The 18,034-nt window shown below is 45.7% G+C and overlaps 1 long non-coding RNA gene across 11 annotated transcripts in view; it reads left to right on the top strand.

Annotated features, from left to right (window-relative positions):
• Positions 1 to 16,419, top strand: part of LOC106098841 (uncharacterized) — a 73,018-nt gene extending 56,599 nt beyond the window's left edge. Inside the window, exons 1-3 of one of the 11 annotated variants that reach the window (XR_003213798.1) lie at positions 272 to 2,324; positions 10,220 to 10,274; positions 14,879 to 16,419. This is a non-coding gene — a long non-coding RNA (uncharacterized LOC106098841). Of the gene's footprint in view, positions 1 to 271; positions 2,325 to 6,356; positions 9,601 to 9,626; positions 10,160 to 10,219; positions 10,275 to 14,875 lie in introns of those variants that run through there. The other 10 variants (XR_003213797.1, XR_003213799.1, XR_001225153.3 and 7 more) reach the window with 10 other exon arrangements.
• Positions 16,420 to 18,034: the final 1,615 nt, after the last annotated feature.

Below are 18,034 nucleotides of genomic sequence, written 5' to 3'. Positions count from 1 at the left end.
CAGTCTTCGTGGTCCTCACGTGGACTTTATATGGTCACATTTTAAGCAGTAATTGGTTTGAAGAAGTGGGACAACACTTTGCTACAGTGTGGCCACCTTTTTTCTTATTTTCAGTGTTTTTCAGTCTTGTCTAATGTTGGAAGCTTAGCCATGTAGGGTAGGTTAGTATGTGGATGGGAGACTTCCTGAGAGGGAATACCAGGTGACTTCTTCCCTTTAAAAGAGAGTTTTTCCTTCCCACTGTCACCAGCTGCTTGCTCAAAAGGGGTAGTTTGATTGTTGGGGTTTTCTCTCTGTTACTGTAGGCTTTTACAATATAAAGCACCTTGAAACGACTGACTCTTATGAATAATGTGTTTGTTTGTTTTTTCTAAAGACAGGAAGTAATTCCTAATTTCAGAGAAACTAGTGCGAGACGACTAAATGTTGACCTCTTGTGGCACAAACTAGCGCTGTTTGCAGAAGTGAAAAAAACCCATCAAATGAAGGCACAACACAGAATAACGCTAAAATAGACCAAACTTATTTCAGGGTGATATCTATGATAAAATCAAATATGGCTGCGGATTGGTAAAAGTTTGGCGTAGTCGAGTGCTTGAGCATCTGCCCACAAACTGTGTAATCAGATCCACAGACGCGTTATTTTCGGACAATCTATTTCTTACACTTGAATACCCAGAATTCCTGTGATGTGATGTCAGCATGCAGCACACGGCTGTTTACCAAAACAGCCAGTCTGTAACACCAAAGAGTACCAGTGACAAAGTAAGCTTTCAGTGGGTCTCAAGGAGCTGATACTGTTACATTTGAATTCTTGAAGATATCTGCATCTTCTACCTGAATTTAATTTGTGGCAAAAAGCCCAAACTTGCAGCCCTCTGTCAGTTGGGAGTGCATATTTCAAAACTATCTCTCCGCCTGTGAGTGCCGTATCGATTCAGCTGCTAACCGCTCATGTCCTATAATGGACCAGAGTGTATGTGCTGTCACCAACATTTAGAGAGCTGCACCTCTGCACCTGATCATTCTGAGACTAAAAACGTGCCAAACAAGCCCCTGTTCCCAGTGTTCGCCCAGTGCCGGCCACTCTCACGCTCTTATTACTGGAGCTGCATGTTATCAAAAGATATCAGTGACAGAGGACATTTTTTGCAGTATTATGATACAGTGAAATCTGGAGCTGTTCCCGAGCTGTGAAAGGCAGGCATATGGAGAAATGGTCTGTATCTGTGCCTCGGTAAACCAGAGCCAAGTCCCGAAATGACTCCTTCTTTTCTATTCGCAGCTGAGGCTAACTAAAGATTGGTATTTGTTTTTGGTGCGGGGAAGCTTTCCAAGAAATGTGTGCGTGCATGTGTGTGTTTCTGTATGTGCACTCTTGTTAGTGCATGCACGAGTGTGTACGTGCATGCAAGTTAGTCTGCTTCTGGCTGTGTGTGACGCTCTGGGAGACGAGGATACGTGTGTGTGTGTGTGTGTGTGTGTGTGTGAGTGTGTGTGCGTGTGTGTGTGCGTCTCCAAGTGTTTGTGTCGGAGTAGTAGGGCATTTTGGGAAGAGAAGGACTGAGTGAGTAGTAGCTGTACCTGGACTCTCCTGTCCTCCCTGCTTTTAAATGCAGAGGAAGGAGAAGAGGAGGAAGGAGTGTGCAAGGAAGAGGAGGGGAAAAAAGGGAGAGGGGGAGAGGTTCAGGGGTGACAGGAGGACGGCTTCATGGCTGCATTTTCCTTTCGCTGCTTTTCCACACTCCCCTTTCTCTTTTCTGTTTTGCCTTATTCAGCTGAGCGAGGGAGGGAGTCAAAGAGAGGAGGAGAGTTTTGCAGATAAAGACTGAAAAAGAGGAAAATCAAGGCTTTTTTTCACTTTAATTTCTTTTTCGTAGGGCTGGGATCTTGGCCGTGTTACAAACAGATGCTGCTTGTCATTTGCTCGTAGTGCAGGGAGGCAGTTTGTAGAATTTACAGGCTTCTCGCTTACGTATAGTTCTTATTGCTGCCGCGCGCTAAAGCAAAATTGTAAAAACACCAAAAAGAAAAACTGGGTTTTCTCTCTTATCGCTCACTTTTCTCCTTCTCCCTCCTTCTCTCCCCCTTCACTACTTTCTCTTCCCTTTGCCTTTTTTCTTTTGTCTCACTCTTTCTTTACCCTCTTCTCGAGCTGCCTTTCAGGGTGCTCGTGCTACTGTAGTTGCATGTTTGAGGCTTTTTTTGTTCTTCTTTTCGATGGGCCACAGTGGAAATGATTGCCCGTACCTTCTGCCAAAGCACCGTAGGCCCTGCAGAGTAGAGAAAAGAAACATTTGGAAACTAAACGTAAAGACAAATCGGTAAGTCATCGTGCTACCAGTGTCCTCGGACCTTTTTTTCCCTTTCTTTGCTTTCAGGCTGGTAATGTTGAGCAGTGTGGTTGCAGATTTTTCCTGTCGTGTTTACCGTTTGCTGTTTGCTGTGGTGAAACAGGCCTAATGCTACCTGTTGGCTCGCGAGGAATATCTGTTTACGCTGCATGATATTACAAAGTGCTAACGACATGCCACTTCCTCACCTCTCACTCCTTCACCTCTGTTGACCCCCCTGCCCCCTTTCCTTTCTTACACACACACACACACACACACACACACACACACACACACACACACCACCTCTGTTGCTGGGTAGACTGGGCGTATAGCACCGCAGGGTTTGGCTGCCACTGCTGTTGTTCATTGCCGAACAATGCAGGTGGTGGCCTTTTGCTCGTTTTAGTTTTGTCTCTGGCACGCACGCACACGCACGCACGCACGCTGGTGCGGCAGCGTTGGCTGGCAGGGTGCTGCGGCCCCCGCCGACCTCTTTGTTCGGCCAATCTCAAGGTGTCTTTCAGCTCGCTGGCAAAGACCCACTGACATACTTTAAGCAACTTGGCAACAGCTTCAAAGTCAGACATCACATTTAAATTCAGGCCGAGGGAAAAGGAGAAAGAAGTTTAAATGTCTGAAAGTTAAAACTCATTCTGTTTTCTTCTAATCTGACGTTGGTGTTTGTGCAGCACAACATTAGACAGGAATGTGTTCAAATGTGGGCTCCATGTCATCTTAATGTGCATCGCTGGGTTTTACCTGCAATCACATTTTTATTGTGTGAATTTGCTGGAAAACATTTGCAAAATTAAAAGCTGTACCTTTTTTTTTCTTTCCCAGAAATCGAAATTGTAAATATTTTGTAATTATTGTTTTTGTAATTCCAGCAAATGTTAAATAATAAATATCTGTTGCGTAATTCTGTGTTCAATTATTGAACACCTTTAATAGCATTTCTTAAAAAGTTTTGTCTATAATTGTATTCATTTGAACTCAGCATAATCCAGAAATTCAGGTTGGCTTTTATTTCTGAAGCAAAACTGATTTTTGAAGAGAGCACTTTTCCTGCTAGAACATTTTCTGTTAGCAGCCACATGCTTGAGTTTTTCCAGCCATCGCTCAGTGAAACGACTTTCTGAGAGTGGGACAGAGGAGCTGGCGTAACTACTGTAAGCACATAATACAGGACAATATGAGGTTCAAGTATCTGGCTGTGATGCAGTGCATTGTGGGCCTAAAGTGAGTGACTGCAGTGTGTGCTGAGGCGTAAATAAAGGTTTTATGATTGTTTTTGTGGTCAAATTAATTATAATTATTATTTCAGTTCTTTTTTTTCTATGTAGATTTTTTTGCATTAAACACAGTGATTAAATGTATTCTGTTAAAGGCTAAACTTTGCTCACTCGTGAATCACTTTTCCAGGCTGAAGCTGAATATTGGGCTCCATATCACACTTGGAGCTATGAGTCGTGTTAATTGGTGGAATCGAGCTTTTCTCTTCTTTGCGGCCTTTCGAGCTGATTCCTGCTGCTCGGGGAAACAATCAGACTTGTTGCACACACGCAGACAAACACGTTTGCCATAAGTCTAAAAGATTTCCATAATTAAAGCTGCTCATTTGTTCCGTGTCGCCACGCTGATGGATTCCTGAAGTCATCTGCTCGCAGCCCCAAACCCGTAGATCCGAACTTGTGTTAAGTGACACCACAAGCTTGTATCTACAGGTCTGCGTCTGTGCAGCTCCAACCACCCCAAGCAGGATCAGCGGAAAACGGCGGGGGCTGTGCACGGGCTCCCAAAAGCTTTAACCGTTTGTGTCACAGACACGGTCCCGGGGTTGAATTGTAGCTGAACTCTAACTTCTTACTCTAAATACATCGAATCACCGTTTAACTGTGCAACAAATCTCCTCACACGTCCTCCGAGCTGAGATGGTTTCTTCGTAGAAGAAGAAATGGGACTTTGAGAGGTTAAGAGTAAGCCAACAAGGAGTCAATTAAAAGCAAAAATGTAATTACAGCTTGTGTGCATTTCAAATGTTAGCTTGCAGAAAACTCAGCAGCTTTTTTCAGTCAGCAGTCAATTAGCTGCGGTGTGGCCTTCCTGGTGTTAATGAAGAAGACGCTGGCCCAATTAGAGAATGCATACAGATGACAGTTGGTAATGCTTGTTTTCTCACAAATGGCCATTACTTCTCATATGCTGACAGTTAAAAAAGAGCAGCAGGAAGCATTTTTAATTTCTTACCCCCCCCCCCCAGAAAAATGTAAAATACTGCTTCAAGAACTGATTTATATTTGATGTTTTTACCCATAAAAATTCCAAATTAGCTCACAAGAAAACCTTTAAATAACAGACTGTTTCTCTGCATCTGAATTTACAGAAATATAAATTAGAAGAAATGTGTAAATATTTTTCTGTAGTTCCTTCATACAGTAATTTTTTTTCAGCTGTGTGTAAAATCATGGACGAGGCCTTTTCGAGATTTCTTTTGTCACTGTTGATGTAATCGAGGTCATTTAGACATCTGCAGATGAGACCAGTCAGATTATGGGTTTGTTGGTCAGTACTTTTCTTTGCCCGTTTTGTGTGTGTGTGTGTGTGTGTGTGTGTGTGTGTGTGTTTGTGTGTGTGTGTGTGTGCACTGATGGATTCAGGTCTCGTGTTGGACTCAGTCTGCTAAAGCAGCTGTGATGTCACTGTCATGTATACACTGTAGTGTCATTTTCCTCTCTGCGTAGGAAAGCTCGAATGGCCAAACGCAGCGAGAGATGCAACATTTCTGACTCGAAGGCGACTTTAACAATCTGGTCAGCATTTGGGCAGAGGTGTGTGTGTGTGTGCGCGTGTGTGCGTGCGTGCACGTGTGTGTGTGTGCGTGTGTGTGTGTGTGTGTGTGTTTGAGGGTCAATGAGAAGACAGGGGTTTGGAGAAGCTGTGGAGTAAGCCATGTTTATCTGCTTTGTATATAGAGACCGTATCTAAGATACAAAGTTGCACTGCCAAGACAGATGGGATGGAGTGATGTCACCAACAAATAAGACTGAAATACGACTGTTTGAGCCCACGAGCAGCTTCCTTTTCCTGCCTCACGTGTTTGTCGCCATTGAGCCCTGTTGGCCAGGTCTGCTTGCTCCCAGGTTGAGGTAGTAGGTTGTATAGTTGAGAATTACACCCCGGGAGATAACTGTACAACCTCCTAGCTTTCCCTGAGGTATGCACGGCACTCTGCACAGCTGGATCAATATAGTCCACTGTTATTATTTAACGCGTGCTAAATCGAGGTACCGCACACTCACTGTAGTCAATAACATTTCCCGACACTTTTTGGCCTGTTAGCGCGCGCGTGTGTGTGTGCGTGTGTGTGCGTGTGTGTGTGTGTGTTTGCACATCACGAGTTGGTCTGTGGGCTGTTCAGAGTCAGATGCCCGTTTGCATTTTAATATTGTGAAGCATTAAATTGGGACCTTTGTGGAAAATATTTTGAAATGCCTCTTTCTGGTTTCATTGATGTTTCTTTTGGGTTCAATAAACTTCTTATTTTGTCTCGCCAACTATCCAAAAGTCACAGAAAGTGTTCAGTAGTAAAAGCTGAGAAACATTTTTTTCATTTCTTCCCAAAATTTGTTGCCAGTAATTTTCTGACATGTTTTGCTTGTGCTGCAGTGTAACGGATGTCCACAGCCAACGTGTGAATATCTCTTCCTGTATTTTTTTGTGTACTTCCGACTCCGGTCTGTTTGTGTGCCAGCTGGCAGCGGGGATCTGTACTCTGTGTTTGATGTGAAGGCAGCAGCGTTGGCCTGTGAGATCAGAAATGCTGCATTGTTGCGTGGCCGATAGGACTGACGTGCACCGAAGCGTCAGCGGGTTTCCGTTCCGAGGCAATGGCGATAACCTCATTAGTGCTGATGACTGCGTGGAAGGAGGCCGGCTGCTTCGCTCTTGCTGTTTGTGCGATGATGGATACGAAGGGGAGAAAAGCACGGGATTCAAACGGGAGCCCGTCACGGTAGCGTCCCAGTCCGCTCGCCATCAGTAACGTCTGCTGTCAGCCTCAACAATTATTGTCACAATATTTCCAATCGGCAGATGCAGACTGCTGCTGTCATTCTGTGTGACATGTGAAATATTGTGACAGTCAGGGAGGAACAGGAAATAAACTGATTGAAATGATTACTGCACAGCAAAACAGATATTTTCATGGTTCTGGGCTGGCTTCTCCAGCCTTGGAGTGGATCTGCAAAGAAATCAAAACGGGAATATTTGAACTCTAATCATGAATGCAAACCGAGCAGCTCTTCCGTCTCCTCCCTCTGCGGCTTTCTTCTAACGCTAGCTGACGTTTTGCCTCTTCTTCTTTTCTGCTGGCAGCAGTGAACCTGCTGGATTTACAGCGTCCAACACTCCCACTTCAGCAGCAGTAACATGAGCGCACTGGCCTTCATATGTTATATACTGACAGTACTCTGAGGCCTGGCACTCGTCTACAAGTGCATATGTTTACAGCAGAGGAGCATAAGGCTGCCCCCTGTTGGTTAACCATGTGAAGTTTCCACCTCATGTTAGGAGACTGCAATAATTTCATTTGTACAAATGCATGTGTGCTTTTACATTGACCATGTGTGCATACATCAGTGGGCAGTCCCAGGAGAAAGTTTTATTTACGTTTTCCATCTTTTTTTGCAGAATTTGACACTTTTAAAAATACATTAAAGAAGTCAAGAGTATATGTGCACCTTTTTAGTTGACCTGTTCTAGTCAAGCTTTTATTTGTTATCAGGTTTGATAAAAATAAAAAATAAAATCAGGATTAAAATCACGAAAACTCAGTTTCTACAAAAGCTTGTATGCTCTGTGAAATGAAAACAAGATTGATTGTGGGTACTTTAATCATTTCAAGGCTAAATCTGAGTGCAGAGTGTGCTTCGGCACTGTCTTGCTGAAATGAGCAAGACTTTCAGTGACAAAGAAACGCTGCAGATGTATCGCTCCACAGACTGTGTACATCATTGAGCATGCGCGGTGCCTTCACACGTGAGCCTGCAGTGATGAGCGCTCACTGGCTCTCAGGCCACAGAATGCAGCATCTGTAATTTCCAGAGATGTTGTAATTAGTCAGACCACAGGGAGTTTTTCAGTAAATAAAGTGCTTCCATTTCTGAATCATATTTATTTATGTGTTTTCTATGCATGAGAGGTTTCAAACTTGCATTTGTCGATGGTTTCTGAGTGAGCTGTGTTCACTGCTGAGTGCTGCTCCTGAGCATGTTCGTTATTGGTTTTCAGCATTTTCCTGTGCTTAATGTTATCTCACATCTTAACTGTGTTGGTGAGTAGTTTAGGAACATTTCACACAACGCTTAATGCTTCTGCATCTGCCTTTGCTGCAGAACGACTGTCGGCCAGCTTTGCTCTGGGTCAGTACGCCATCAGGTTACTGACATCACACAGAAAAACCTTCTGACGGTGCTAATTACTACAAAATGTTTGTGCACCGTTTCCAGTTGAACATTTATGATTTTCGCAGAAATCCAGTCAGCACAGGTCAGACGTCCTCTTCCTGAACCTTTCTTTTCGCCATCCCCGTTGCCATAGCAACGACCTCCCGACCTCAGCTGCGACAGTCTGATGTGACAGGTGTCAATCAAGCTCTCCGGCCGGGAGCGTGTCGTGCCCGTCGTTGCCCCACCCAGCGGCCGTGTTTGTTTCAGGCTCTGCAGACCTGCTGCTGCAGGTTTGTTTGCAGTCCTGCTGCTTTGTTGTCGTGCACGTGGGCTACAGCGTGACAGATCTGGGTCTCTCTTGACGTACCGCTTGGCTGGCCGGGTGCAGATTCCTGGCCGTTACCAGCAGATAACAAATACTTGGAGAGAGCGGAATGGGATGGGTGGCACCTGAGCTGGATGCAAAGTTTCATTAGCCAGGTGGATGGAGTTTATTATTTTGCCTTTTGCACATTTATCCACACGCGTGTGAAGTTTAACCATACTTGTATTTGAGCCTACATGCCTCAGCGTGCACGCGTGTGCGCCTTTGTCTGCCTGCTGCAGGCTCTCACCATCAAAGCAGGCTAATATTAGCACCTCACAGAAGACTGGCTCTATCTGGACACAAAGCAGGTGATAAATGAGGATTGCTGCATTGTGTGTGTGTGTTGCGTGTGCGCACGTACGCGAACGTGTCAACGGGGAGACTGTAAAATATGTAGCATGATTATTTTTCACAACGGCCGGCTTACGGAGGTGGATCGTGCTGCAGATCCAGATGCTCGGTTTTCTACTGCAGCTGCATTGCGAAGCAGCATGACGTGCCTTCCGCCAGACGGGAGATTAGCCGGGCTGCAGATGCAGTCGGTCGATCGCTCGCAGAAGAAAAGCAAGAGGGCAGTGTGGTCTCGGGGATTTTTCTTTTCTTCCTTTTTTTCCTCTCTCCTTCCCAGCCTCTCCGGGCCCCGTCGCTGATTTGAGCCTGCAGCCAGCTGTAGGTCGCTGCTCTCCTTCGCTTCGCTCCATCTGTCCCTCCCCCCATCACCTCTCCTCTTTTTCTCCCTCCCTCCTCCCTCCCTCTCTCTCCCTCTCACTCTCTCTCCATACCAAAGCCTGGGGGAGCCAGTGGAGATTAAATGTAGCCTGTATAAGCCAAAGCACATCATGTAGCAATGTTTCTATGGCCCCTCTCGCTCTCTCTGAGAGGATAGTGTGAAAGAGGTCGGCTGGTGTGAGGCGCAGAATAAGACAGCAGACAGAAAGACGGGAAAAGTGGATTTTTGTTGGTTTTTCTTTGCATGCCAGCAAAAGAGGGGATTTGTTTTCTGTTTGGAAAATGGACAGCAGCGAGGTGGGAGAAAAAAAGGGGAAAAGGACGACTTTCTCTTGCCCCTACCTCACCCCCGCCCCCCACCCCCTTACCCCGTCTGATACAGAGGAAAAGTGGGCCTCTGGCTGTAAGCGATTACAGCTGTGAGGCAAATTAATGGATGATCTCTCCCTCTCTCCTCGTTCTCCTTCGATCAGCACGGGCAGGAGAAAGAAAAAGACTGAGGGAGACGCTCTGGGAAGGAAGAGAAGGGAGAGGGAGGTATGCTTTTTCTTTTTCTCCTGTCTTCCCTCCTTTCCACCTCTGCATGTGATTGGAAAGATAAAGCGGAGCGAGACAAGAGATCAGCAGGCACATTGGTTTTTGTCCCTTAACTTGGGTGTGCGTGCACGTCCTCCCCCTTTGTCGCCAACCTGCGCCTGGGACCTGCAGGTTTGGATACAAAGTAAGTAGAGGCTGTGTGTGTGTGTGTGTGTGTGTGTGCGCGCACATCCCCCCCCACCCCCGCCCCTTTCTCGCCCCTCCTCACGTCGGTGAGGCAGAAGCTGGCATGCTTCACTGACTGCGAGCGCTGATTCTGAGGCTCAGCTCTCTTCTTTTACCTCCTTCTCTCGCTGCCTCTCTTTCCCTCCTCGCCTACCTGTCCTATCTAACCTTAACTATTGCATCCTTGCAGCGCTTTGTTTTCCTGGAAACGGTCTCAGCGACTGTCCTGACCGGACTGCGTGTGTGCGTGCGTGTGTGTGTGTGTGTGTGTGAGAGAGAGAGAGAGAGGAGCGAGAGCAAAGTGATAGAGGGAGAGGGAATGTGCACATGGTTCATTCCGGCTCAGTCCTACCACCCATCCTCATCTTTCTCGTCTCCGTGCCGCTCGCTGTTTATTCCGCCTGAGCTCCAGCAGGACTGACCGGCCTCGGCTTTGTACCACTCTCATCATTTTTTCTTCAAATAAAATAAAAGGAAATCTCTTTTTCTGACCATTACCGGAGCCTCGCTGGCTTGCTGTAAGTTTAAATCTGAGCTTTCTTTCTCTCTGTCTCCTCTTTCTTCCCCTCCCTGAGCAGGCAGTGAGCTCGGAGAGCAGCGAGCGATTGGGGCATCCTGGATCCAAAGGGGAGGGTGAGTCCATACCAACAAATTCTCTTCCTCTCCGCTCCCCATCTGTTTCCTACGCTTTAGACCACCATGGTAGCACGAAGGAACTGTAGAGCTTTGTCATCAGGCTTGTCTTTTTCCCTGCGCAGCCTCTCGGGAGGATTGGGAAGCTTGTGCTGAACAGGGATGTGCACTTGTAAGCACTGAGCGTTCGCTGAACGATTTTTGTTGCACCGGGCAAAAGGCATGTCGGTCAGACGAGCGTGCAAGTCATCGTGTCAGATGGACTGTAAGATGCTGCGCTGGTCTGGCTGCAGATTTCAATGCTGAAGTCGATGCATCCACGCGGGGCTTTTGTCTTGTGCATCTCCTGCAAGTAATGGTCAATAAAGGACAGACGTAGACCTTCGCAGATCGTTGGACGTACAGTATGGCAGCAGGCTCTGTACCTGATGGCAGGAGGCATTTTTTAAAGTGCTGTATTGTTCAGCCGAGGTGGGGGAGGGGAGAGAGATAGTTGAGGGAGGGGGGCTGGCCAGTGTTGTGTCTGGCTGAGGCTTGCACTTGTTGTATGCTCACAAATGCATAGGGGGCTGTGGAGCTTGCAGTTAATGCATTGCCTCGGAGGCTGTGCGAGGCAGAACTCGCTCTGTATGCAGGAGACGCTCTGAGTCCTCATTTGACTTAGAAGCAAGTCCAGCACACGGAGGTTATTCCTGTGCAGGAATACGAACGATTTCCAAGAGGGTTTAAAGCAGCTCTGCAACGAGGGAGAGGAGTTCGATTAGGATACGTATCTTTCTCCATCCCTGAGACCCTAACTTGTGACGTTGTGCTTTCATGTCCACGGGTTAGGCTCTCGGGAGCTGAGAGAGATGCACAGACAGCGCTATCTCCCGCACCTTCCTGCCTCCAACAATGGCGACCGAAGGGGGGGGGGAGGCCGTGGCGCAGTGAGCTAAGGCGTTAACCATGTCACACTTCTCAGCTTGGCTCACACCCCGGCATAATGTTGTTACCTGGAGTTTTCGCTCTTCCCGTCTGCCCGCTTTGCCACCTCGCTGCTTCACAGCACATGAAATCAAGTAGAGCTGGTCAAATATCTGGGCTTTAGTTGATGGGAGTGTAGCATCGTGCACGCTTTATTAAAGTCATGTGACAGAGCTGAGGCCGCCTGAGCTAAAGGTGTGCAGAGGGGTGACAGGAAGCGATCATCTTGTCACAGCTGAGGCTCGATTCTTGCAGTATGGACCACAAGCACCATGTTGGACCGCATAGAAAAGCTTTACGCTAAAGTAGCATGTCGATGAATCTCTGCAGGATTCTGTGTTTGAGTTTTCGTGTCACGTGGTCTGAAAAAGAGCCACTCAGAGCTGTAATGGCTAATAATCACTAATACTAACTGTTAGTTACAAATTTTTTAAAAACAGCTTCAGGTGGAGCACTGAAGCTAACAATGCTCGCTAAAACCAATACATGTTCCTGCTAAAGCCAATAGGTGTTGCTGAGTAGCTTGTGATGGATGGTGCTAATGCCGTGGCGATGGTGTCAGTCTCGTCATGTGCACAGCGATAAGTCTTGCAGCCCTTTTTTCCTGGTTTTTGCAGCAGGCCTGGATACTTGCTCGGCTTCCGTGACTTGAGAGCAGCACAGAGGGATGTCGAGAGCGTGACTATGACAGCTCTGTACATGATGTGCTTGACCTCAGCAAACCCTCGCCAACATTAACGCTTATTCGCGCGTGCCAATGCAAAGCAAAGGTGACAACGTGAAAACACTGGCAGGCGGCTAGCAGCCATCTCCGGGGCATTTCTAAACTACGATGATACCGCCACCGACCGCGATCCATGAATGAACGGTGCAGCTGCTGAGTCGATTCTGATTGGACTCTGGTGTCTAGCTGCGACACTTTGTCATCGATAGTAACGAGGATCCTACCCGCTGACTTGGTCGTAGAGGCACGTGGTGGCTCTTTTTGCACGAGCTTCATTTCTCACCCACCTACTGGTTAATGGGTGAGATCTGCACATCCATGCCACCCTGCAGGTCGCTCTCGCGATACCCGTTTGCAGCACAGCAGCAGCTCTTTGACCACCTGATTCTTCGATATCTGCCTGAACTCCTACTCCACCGTGTCGTGGCTTTAATGGGGCGTAGCAGGGTATCGATGATAAGTTATCTCCATGGATACTTCCCTTCACATGCAGAAGGTTCAGTGCTAGATTTGTGCATTTCATATTTTAGCAAGGTAATTAGCAGGGTCGATGTACGGTGGTGACCCTAATGCTAAACTTATTTTCATTTGTAAATGCTTCAGTGTAACAGTTTCCACTTCACCTGTGTTTCTTGCATTGACAGTTATGTGGTACAATGTGCTGATGTGTTGAGCTTCACCCTCTCAGTGCATCGCCTCCGATCAGAAGAAGCTTCCATCGTGTTGTTGATGAACCAACATGGACTGTAGCTTGAACCCTGCTGTCTTATGTAACGCCTCTGTGAGCCCCATCCGTCTCTTCTTCTACATTCTCTCTGCCTCCAAATCGCTTTTGATTCGCTCAGCTCACTGAGCGCACACTAACCTGGAGCAAGTTAGCGCCTAGCCGCTAAGCTCCAAAGGAGCCGCAGGCTTGTGCCGTCCATTGTTCGGCTCCTCTGCACACTGTCTGTACACTGTGTCCCCAAAGCTGAGCCAGACGTGGAGGACAGACACTTACAGTGTGACTGCTGGGCATGTACCAGCTACGATAAGCTGCTCCATCACCCAGATTACGTTAGGATCTTTATACAAAATGTGTTTCTGTGCTTGCTTTTCCACAGCAGAGTCTGGAGTGGTGGTCTGGAATAACGTGTGCCTTACAAAGCTGCTGCACCACACAATCCCAGGGATTTACTCTAGTCTAGTTTCAGTCTTCAGACTCGCAAAATTCAGCCTGGAATGGCAACAGTTGATTGTAATCCTGTTTAATGTGGACGAGCTTTCCGTTAAGACGGACTGCTGAAGGCCGACCCTGGTGTGGGTTTGTGAGGACGGTCTGTTGGCTATGCCTGAACCGTCTCGTGAAAATCGAGTCAGCTTATTTCAGAGTAAAAGTGAGAAGGCTCGATCGGCACGCTGTGAAAATGCATCGACGTAGGCGACAGACGGCTGGCGATGAGCCTCTTTGTGGCAGCGGGGATGGTTTCCCTCTGCATCAGCCTCGCTCGCCAATCTGCAGCTTTTTTTCTGCCACTCCCTTCGACACACAGCCGCTCTCTGCTGCAGGCGGGAGAAACTCATTCATCAATAACCAGTGTGCTTCCTACACTATCAGTCAACACGTCTGTAATGTGATGTGTGTGTGTGTGTGTGTTCCCCACACTGCAGAGGGGATCGCTGCCCCTTCCTTCCAAGTCTGTCGGTGAAACAAGATGGCGTCGCAGCTCCACGTGGGTCCCCCCGTGCCGGCCAATGCTCGCTACCCACGGCGTCTGAAAGCAGCAGAGGGCATTTTTTTTGCTTTTTTCTAACTGTTGCACACCTGGGGCCGATTTTCTCACCGCGTAGCTGGAATTGCTGAGGCTCTCCTCGGCTCTGCAGCTTGGCCAAAGATTTAGAATTTGGGGCACGTCCAGAGCTTTCATTGTTTCTCTCATTTCTGTTCGCCCGGTCTGGGCACCGACTGCCAAACTGTACGCTGTTTTGTCTGCCATCTGGGCGGCTTTGAAATGCGCTGGTGGGATGGACCGGTGCATTTTCAGCATCACTTGTCGTTTGTCTGGGTGTGTTGGTGCGCAAGCCTGTGTGAACGAGGCAAGTTTAAAGGAGCTTTACGCACAGCCGCATTACAGCAGCAGATTAACCAGACTACAGACTAACGAACCTCATTAATCTGAGAGTCGCCCACAGTATGTCAACAGTCACACACACACAGGCACACACACACGCAGGCGCACGTCTGTGCATTAAAAAGCTCCTCCAATAGAGAGCCAGGTAGTGAGGAGCAGCAGCAGAGCCCATCTGTGTCGTCCTGCTGCAGGTCACTTTGGATTTAAAGAAAGGCTGGAAATCCCCCGATGAGTCAACGTGTAACCCTCCTGTGCATCATCATCATCTTTGTGTGTTTTTGGTGGTTTTTGTACATTTGAAGGAAAACATGCTGAAGCACACGAACCAGAAAGCTGTGCTCATCATTTCTTTTTGTTAACATATTTATTTCAATTGGTCGGGGAGACGATATCAGAAACATATTTGTTGGTGGGAGAGCGATGCATCAGCTGGGTCTGGATGAGATCAAGTCTGTGACACACAATTTGAGGCTTTTGCTTCTATGAATCAGTGCAGCCTCCTATTACAACATAACAGTGATTGTGAGCTTTGTTTATAACGGTAAAAATGACTTGTCCTGTATTTCAGTCTGTGCTCTGAAGCTGGAGCCGATAAAAGTCATAAAAACTCCGTCTGTTTGAGCGATAATGTGAAAATCTTTTCAGAATGTTATTAAAGCAGAAGCTTTTATTTTGTAGAGCTTTAAACAACAACACTAACACATATCAGAGCGGACACACATACAGAAGCATTTTATTGATTAAGATAAACTGAACAGTCATGCTGTAAACACTGAATCGTTTCATTCTTTCTTTTAAAGCAGAAAATCCTGCAGGATCTGCAGTGGATGTGGATCTGCAGGATGTACGCGCCGACCTGGACGAGGCACCTTCGACTTTCTGTTCAAACTGAACAGGTGTCCTCTGACGTGTGTTCATGAAGAACATTCAGAGCTGCGATCCTTCTTTGGCGTCTGTTACCTTCAATGTGAAATAGAGGGCGCGATTTAAAGCTTAAAACTCTGTCCCAGTGCGTACTGGAGCTGTCTGAGGTGCAATAAACTTCCATCTAATTCCTGTCTCAGTGAACTTTCTTGGTATTGTAGCTGCATGCTGCTCTGCTCATCTGTGGTGGCTGTGATGCTTTTGTTGTAGCCTTCACAATGTGCTTCCAGTGGAAACGAAGCGAAGAGCAGAATTTGTATCATGTGTGAATTTCCTGTTAGATCATTTAACAAAGCCGGCGTTTTTTTATAACCGACACGATACTGAAACATGCTGCTTCTCAGATTTAAGCCAAGCTACTGAACAGCACTGCAGCTCGACATACTGTACAGAGCCTGTTACGACCTGCCCAGCAGTCTCGTGTGACTCAATTCACCATTTTTTCTCCAAACCCAGTTTTCCGACTGGTTAATGTGCTCCATTAATCCACACACACGTGTGTTTTTGGATATTTCCAGATGATCCAGTTGTGCTATTTTTAGATATTATATTCTGATGTAAACTCCTGTGTTATCTCAGTTTGTGGAATTATTTGTTTATTTCAAACCGACGCCACGTTTGTTCATATAGATATTTCAGTTTCTTCTGAATAAATATAGAAGTTTTTTCCTTCTTATGTGTCTAAATAAAACCTCACTGCTGTCATTTCACGTGATTGTCAATTCTTTCAACTCTTACACTTATTAATAGAAGCTCTGTGTGAAGCGTGAGATTTGACCATCTAACGTGTTTTTATTTCATCTTTGGGAGTATTTTTATACTCTTTTTTTCATAGATCTATTAAAGCTCCGACTGTTGTTTTTGTTTCTGTGAGTTATGGAGACGTGTTACAGGATCTTCTTAAAAACAATAAATTAGATAAGACAGCTGACGAGGACGATGTCAGTCTTCTTTCAGCTCTGTCCATATGTCTTTAAATGAGACATTTTTATATTGTTGTGAAACATGAGTCTGTTTCTGACTGGACCTACATTAATGTTTGGATGGTTTATTAAAAGTGTGCAGATATCAATAAGTGTTTTTTTTCTTGCTTTTAGAGGAAAATCAGCACATTCTTGGTTTCAGTGTAGCGGTTGTATTTTACATGCGGTGCTCGGCCTTCGTTGTGTAACAGCTTCTAAATGACTTTGTCTCTCTCTCTCTTGCAGCCTTTTAGACCAGGTCAGGACATGTCGGGGAACAGTTGATGAACATGAGACGCATATAACAACCAGCTGCCCACACACCGTGTAGACATCTTTGTTTTATATCTTATAGTTTGACCAGGACATGTGTGTGATCTGTGACAGTAGCAGCTGCTTTTTAATGCTTCACATGTCTCTGTAATATAAACATGTAAATAAAGTATTAATGAAATGTCCTTGTTTTCTGTTCTTTGATGAAATGTACCAACGTTTTAACATTTATGGCAAATGAAGCATGCTAACACAGATATGCTAGTGTTAGCTAACGGTTTTTCTTATTCACATATGAAACTTATTCACTGTGTTGGGCGATTTCTAGTTTTCTGCTTCAAACTTCAGTATAATTGTTGGCATGCAAACACTAGCATGCAGTATTTTGTGAGCTGTGCAGTGTTTAAGATATCAGTGCTAACGTACCCCAGCATCTTTGGTCGCATGTCAGACTAACATGGTTAACAGTCCAACACCACACGTGGTAAATTTTTATACACTTTGAAAAAATGTCTAGTCCGGTTTAAGCACAATGCAACACAGTATCTTTAAGTGGTACTGCTAAAATATATGCAGTGTACTAGTACTTCCACCGGTCCATGCAGCATAGTTCCTTCTACCTCATCCTGCCTCCCCATCCTTACTGATTCACCACATTTCCAAGAAGTACTTTGAACACCCCGAGAGTTCAGTCTGGACTTGTTACTTCCACATAGCTGTTGGTTTAATATTGGACGGTGATAACGAGACGGATTATGGACACATAAAGCTTCTTTTGCAAAAGGATTAGTGAGTGCAAAGATGGTATGAGAGTACACTGGGCCTGTACCTTCTCCAGAGTTCATCCTATGGTTGGTGAAATCCGATCATAGCTATAGCTTCACACACACACACACACAGGGAAGATGATGCTGTAAATAATAATGTATTTTTTGGGAAAATCAAACAATTTCGATTTAGAATAAAGGAAACATTTTTTTTGTGTGTTCATTGAAATAATCTTTTGAATAAAGTGACGCACTAATGCATCTTCTTTTCATTTTCACTTCTTAAAGAAACATCACATTTGTAAATACACATTTTTCTCAGTGAGCTGAATGCCAGAGTCAGCCAATAATAATGAATCATGTCGGTTTCTGCTCACAGTTAGTGTGTGTGAGCTGTCAGATACTCGTTCTTTAAATGACTCTGCATGTAAAGAAAGCCACTAATGTCAATCCTGATGAACTTACCTGAGATGTTCAAACCTGGACGTATTTCACTGTTTCCACACTTGGATGTCCCGACCCTCTCACCTCCACGTGAGTCCTTCTAACACTCGTCCTGTGATTTGCCATGAAACACTTGAATTATAGAAAACAAACAGCAAAGTGGAAATTCGTTGTAAAACATGATTTTTAACAGGATATTTTGACGTTTGGTTTTAGAGTCGTGCTTATTTTCCAAAACTGTCACTTGAGGCTCAGTTTCTGCATTTTTTTAATATAAAATGAGGAAAAATCAAAAACAGATTACCATCTTATCAAATGTATTTCTCGTGGTATTGATTCTAATGTCTTAATGATTCAAAGATGATTAGGACTGTTGCACCAAAGAAGCTGATTAAATCTGTTTGTCAGCCGTGACCACTGGAACAAATATGAGGAGGCACAGCGAGCGTCCCGACAGCCCAGAGCCGAATACCTTATTTGACATGATATTTTCTGGTCACCCGGTTCGCTGTCTCTCGCTCTGCCTCCATCTCTCGCACGCTCTGCCTGTAAATCCACGCTGAGATTTGGCTCACACACACTGCAGCTC

This window comes from Oreochromis niloticus, linkage group LG14 (assembly GCF_001858045.2).
Source record: "Oreochromis niloticus isolate F11D_XX linkage group LG14, O_niloticus_UMD_NMBU, whole genome shotgun sequence".
NCBI lineage: Eukaryota > Metazoa > Chordata > Actinopteri > Cichliformes > Cichlidae > Oreochromis > Oreochromis niloticus.
Note: the sequence above shows the minus strand (reverse complement) of the source record. Positions and strands in the feature narration are given on the sequence as shown.